This window comes from Artibeus jamaicensis, unplaced genomic scaffold (assembly GCF_021234435.1).
Source record: "Artibeus jamaicensis isolate MK-2021 breed Jamaican fruit bat unplaced genomic scaffold, CSHL_Jam_final contig_548, whole genome shotgun sequence".
Taxonomy (NCBI): Eukaryota; Metazoa; Chordata; class Mammalia; order Chiroptera; family Phyllostomidae; genus Artibeus; species Artibeus jamaicensis.
Genome location: NW_026521883.1, coordinates 8,847,829 through 8,853,828, shown reverse-complemented (window position 1 = coordinate 8,853,828; position 6,000 = coordinate 8,847,829).

The following is a 6,000-nucleotide window of genomic DNA, read 5'->3' as shown; positions in this document are numbered from 1 at the left end:
AGACTTACTTGAAAAAATAATGAAATAGAACTTCCTCATCTGATGAAGGAAATAGACATATGAGTCCGAGAAGCACAGAGAGCCCCAAGCAAGTTGGACCCACAGAGGACCACACCAAGAACATCATAATTAAAATGTCAAAGGTTAGAGATAAAGAGAGAGTCTTAAAAACAGCAAGAGAAAAGCAGAGAGTTACCTACAAAGGAGTTCCCATGAGACTATCAGCTGGTTTCTCAAAAGAAGCTTTGCAGGCAAGAAGGGACTGGCAAGAAGTATTCAAAGTGATGAAAAGCAAGGACCTACAATCTAGATTGCTCTATCCAGCAAAGCTATCATTGAGAATGGAAGGGCAGAAAAAGTGCTTCCCAGACAAGGTAAAGCTAAAGGAATTCATCATCACCAAGCCATTATTACATGAAATGTTAAAGGGAGTGCTTCCCACATCCCCTCATTTCTTTTTAAGAAAAAGAAGAAGATCAAAACTATGAACATTAAAATGGCAACAAATTCACAGCTATCTACAACTGAATCTAAAAAAAGACAAACTAAGCAAAGGATCAGAACAGGAACAGAATCGCAGCTATGGAGATCACATGGAGAGTTGTCAGTTGGGAGGGGGAAGGGGGAGAATAAGAGAAAAGAGAAAAGATACAGGGACTAAGAAGCATAACTGGTAGGCACAAAATAGACAGGGGGATGTTAAGGAAAGCATAGGCAACGGAGAAGCCAAAGAACTTACATGCATGATGCATGGATATGAACTAAGAGGTGGATTTCTGGAGGGAAGGGGGTTACTGGGTGAAAGGGGGCAAAGGAGAAAAAATTGGGACAACTGTAATAGCATAATCAATAAAATATATTTTTAAAAAAGAATAAGGAGAAATAGCCCCTAAATAGGTGACCAGAAAACAGCAGTGACCACCACAGTCTCCCTTCCGTCACCCCTGTGGGCTGTACTGCGTTCATTCCATTGCTCCCGGCAGCAATGTCATCTCCAAACTCCTCAAGGTCCAGTCCCCACCTTCCAGGCACACGGAGGAGCTCCCCAAGTGCCCCTCTTGTTCCAGGATGTCGCATGCCTGAGTGACTGCAGCCTGGCGTTTCCTTCCTCTACTTCTCCATATAAAGAACTCCTGCCCGCCCTGCGAGGCCTGGCTCAGCTGTGGCCCCTCCAAGAAGACGCCTTGTGCCAGCCTGAGGCTGATCTCTCAGCCTGGCTCAAGCTCCTACAATGTGAGGTCTTTCATCTGCTGGGAAGCCACCTTCACTGCATCGGAATTTAGGGTTTATGAGCTGTCTGTCCCCCTGGTAGAGTCCCTGAGGGCCTCCCCACCTCTATCCCTTCCTGTGCCCAGCATAGGGCCTGATGAAGTTCACCAAATTATTTAGCAGCAGGGGCTATTCGGGATCTGTGACTCAGATTCTGGGACCCTGACTCCCCAGCCCCCAGTTTCCATCCTTCCATCAGCACCTGGTGCCCAGTTCATGTCTCTGCTAAGCCTGAAAACATTTTCTTAATGACAGAAAAAAAATCATAGGTTAAAAAATTTGAGCAGTAGAACAGCAGATGACGTTGTACGGGCAACTTCCCAGAGGACAGAGAACACACGTCCCCTGAGTGGGTGGCCTTATAAGGACAGGTTCAGAAGGAGAGTGGGTAGGAGGCAGGGCCACCCGCCAGCAGAGGGGGATGCTGGGGTGGAAATGGGTGTCCCACCGCTGGGCTGGGAGTGGAGCCAGAAGGGGTGCTGGCTAGGACCCAGTTCCGCAGGGGAAGTGGGCAAAGCGCCACCTCCACAGGTCAAAGCCTGCCTGTCCTCCTTCACTGCCATCATCACCAGCACAGGCACTGACCGCTCTCAGCCAGCTGCCACGCTAACCTGCACTGCCCAGCTAGCACTGGGAACCCTCCACCCCAGGACAGGCCATTCCTCCTTCTTCCCACATTCCCCCATTCCTGGACCCCGCTAGGCCTGGCAGCCAGCTGATATGCAATCCAGGTTTGTGGAAGAATTAGTAAGTGAAGGTTCTTCAGTGGTAGTTTCGGCTCATCGGCTGGGCTGTGGCACAGGGGCCGCGTCTTCTCAGAGGCACCAGGGCAGGGCTGAGTGCATGGTGGAGGCTTGACAAAGGGTTTGGGGGTGAGTGGGTCTTGCCTTGGAGTAGAGCTGAGCGGTCGGTTCTCGCCCCATTCAGGATCCCTCTTGTCCCCAGCATGAAGGCCTGCACACCCCAAAACTGCTCCAGGTAATGTTTGTGGCAGGAGTTTGACTCCCCTTGAGGACGGTGTGTATGTGAGGAGGAGGAGGAGGAGAGAGAGATGGAGACAGCGATGAGAGGGAGGGAGTTAGCTAGTGTCTGGGAGAGTCCCAGCTGCGGAAGCAGTCCTCTGACCAGGCACACACGGGCGCATCTGGGAACAAAGACTCTGGCCCTGAGGACCTGAGGGTGAGAAGAGGTGAACACCAGGAGGTCCCCAGGCTGAGGGAAGGGCTGTTGATGCCTTTCCCAACCCTCGGGAGGGGGGAAAGCTTCCCAGAGCTCCCCAAAGATGCAAATCCTCCTTGGTGGGGTCTTACGAAGAGAGCATGGATGGTCTCGATGAGAGGGAGAGTTGGCAGGGCCACCCCTTCCCTTTGCCAGCTTTTACCAGGCCTGAAACCTCATCACTTAGGGGCCACCATTCGTGAGTTGAACATTACCCTCTCCCGAAATCCTCTTAAACAGCAAATAGTGTTCCTTGCAGGGGCCGGCAAAGGAACTCTCTAACACCAGATAAGACAGGACAGGGCAGCTGTCGGTCTGGCTGAGCAGAGGGCCTGGGAGAAAGTGTGAAGGGAAGGGGGCTGAGAGGGGAGGAGGGCCTGGGAGGAGGCAGCTCCTGACTTCGCTGATCCCAGGAGTCCGACCGTGACCTGAAGAGATACCCCCTCCACGCTCCCCAGAGTGGAAGGGTGAGGGCTGAGAGGAGGCTCTGGCAGCCCCTCAGTGGGCCCTGCTGCTGGTGCCAGGAGAAGGTTGTCAGCTGCGGGAGGCTGACCCAAGTTGCAGCAAGAGCCCGGGAGGCTCCTAGCAGAGGTGACGCGGATGGGAGCCAGCTGTGTCAGCTTGAGTCGGGGGAGGGTCCAGTCTCGCCTGCGACCCTGACCTCTGGGTAAGGCCTCCTCGGTCATTCTTCTCCAAAATAGAAACGTCCTTTGTATATCAAAACACAACAAAACTCCCCTAGATGACTACTGCTTGAAATTCCACCGTTAGTCATATATTATTTTAGGTTAAGCATTGCCCCTCTGTGGTAGGCCGAAGAATGGTCCCCCGAAGATGTTCATGTCCTTATGTTACCTTACTTGGTAAAAGGGACTTTGCAGATGTAATTAAGTTAAAGATTTTGCACTGGGCCTTTATCCTAGATTATCCAGGTGGGCCCAACATAATCCCATCCGAGTCCAAAGGCCTTCTTCCACCTGCTGGCCCTGGGCCTCTGAGGGAGGGAACATAGTGGGGACACAGAAGAGCAGACAGAGCATAAGGGGGCGGAAGTGAGAGCAAGAATCCAGGCAGAACTGGCTTCGTTCTGCGTTCTCGGGCCAGACCTTGGTTCGCCACTTGGCGCCCAGGACCTGCCATCCTCCTTGCCTTCTCTCCAAGGGTCACCTTGTCTGGATTCTGCCTTCAGGGGGGCTGAGTGTGTCATTTGCTGCTAGTGCAAGGAGCCACTAATGCAGCCACCGGACCCTTAGTATTAGCTGTAGAGACTGTCTTTCTTCCAGGCGGTACTCCCAGAACCCTCTGCTCCAACCACCTTCATAAACCCTCTGACCAGAGATGGGGCAAGGTTCTCCCAGGTTTTCTGAGTTTGAGTGTAAATGCTGGAGATTTGTCATCCATGACAATGAGGAGGAGCATGATCAGAGTAAAGGTGGTACTGATTATAGAACAAGGCAGGGCATACACGTACATACATAAGTAGCCACTAGAGACCATGCCACAAGCCTTCTGTGCACTGTCCTTTCGGTGTGCAGGCCAGCACTCAGTCCACAGAGCCACGCCAGCCAGGGCAAGCACTATCCTGTGTAATCATCCCAGTTGGGAAGTTTCAATACCCCTATTTTATGGTGAAGGAACTGAGGCCCAGAGAGGTCATGTGACTTTCAAAAGGTCCCACAGCAAATTCATGATAGGACTTGGTAGTTTCACCTGGGTAGTTTCAACCCAGGTGAGACCTCACAGTCCATATGGACTACCACACTACTCTACCTCCTAAAAAATATTTTAAACAATGATGTCTTTTTTAAAAAGGTTTATTTATTTATTTAATTTATCTTTAGAGGGGAAGGGAAGGAGAGAGGGAGAGAAATATCAATGTGTGGTTGCCTCTCGTGCGTCCCCTGCTGGGAACTGGCCTGCAGCCCAGGCATGTGCCCTGACTGGGAATGGAACCGCAATACTCTTGTTTGTAGGCCCACGCTCAATCCACTGAACTACACCAACCAAGGCTTAAAAAGGTTTATTTATTTATTTTTAGAGAGAGGGGACGGGAGGGAGGTAGAAAGGGAGAGAAACACTGATGTGAGAAAGAAACGTGGGCTGGTTGCCTGTTGCTCACCCCCACCGAGAACCTGGTCCCAACCCGGAATCAAACCAGCCACCTTTAGGTTTGTGGGAGGACACCCAGCCCACTAAGCCACACCGGTCAGGGCCTAACAATGATGTCTTGATGTCTCACTTTTTAATCAAACAACAGTTTTCCAGGGGTGGGGAGGTGTGGGGCAGGTGGGAGGAGGGTGAAAGGAGAGGCGTTGGGGCAGGACACGTGACTGGCCTGAGGCGCTGCCAGCTGCCCCCACTGGCCAAGAGGACTCAATAAAGGGGCAGGCCGAGGCCAGACTGCCTCGGTGAAAACATAAATAGCTTTGGATTTAATGTTTTGTCGTAGAAATTGAACTTAACTTCAAGGTCTTTTCCAAGGACCCTTTTATTTTTGATCAACTTTAGGACATTTTGCAGATTTTCTCAAAATAGTCTTTTATTGCTGCAAGTTATTCAAATCAAGTTTTAAGGGCAAAGAATATTTTTAATGTGATTTTCAGTTGGCAGGCATTGAGGCTTAGTGGAAGGCAGCCGGCAGTTGGCTGGGCCTCGGGAGACCTGGGTTCTAGCCCTGAACTTGCTGTGAGGCCTGTGTGGGCTTGCAAAAATCCTCCCTACGTGCTCAGGCAAGGTGTCTGGGTCGAAGCCATGACAAATGTGGAAGATTTCATTTGTTTTTTCACAGGCCTCCGCTCCAGGTCCAGCCCTGTTTGCTGGGTGGAGTGGGTGAGAAGTTTTTACTCTGTGGAAATTGCCACAGGCCTTTGCACAGGGCCGGCCGGGAAGGGCAGGGACACCAGTGTCTTGGCTTCTGACCTCTGCTTGCCTGAGTCACAGGTGGCTCCAGAAACTGGTTCCCTCAATCCCTGGGGCCTCCAGAGGGCAGGCCTGGGTGATCGAAGACAACTCTGTTCCCAACCGGCCCATTCCCCAAATGAGGACAGAATGAAATTGGACCACAGACTGTCAGAGCAGAAGCCAGTCCAGATCGGCTGATCCTGAGGGTCACACACACTAGCCACGGGCCCATTATAGTGCATGAGCATCCGAGAGATACTGACATCAAAACAGACACATAGATGAATGGAAGGAACAGAATAGAGAGCCCAGAAATCAACCCACATATATGTAGTCAATTAATTTATGACAAAGGAGACAAGAACATATACGATGGCAAAAGGACAGTCTCTTCCAAACTGGTGCTGGGAAAACTGGACAGCCACATGCAAAAGAGTGAAACTCTACCACTATCTTACTCCATACACAAAAATTAACCAAAAAATGGATTAAAAACTTAAATGGAAGGCCTGAAGCCAGAAAATTTCTAGAGTAAAACATAGGTAGTGGGATATAGGTCTTGTATTTTGCATATGACACCAAAAACAAAAGCAACAAAAGCAAAAGTAAACA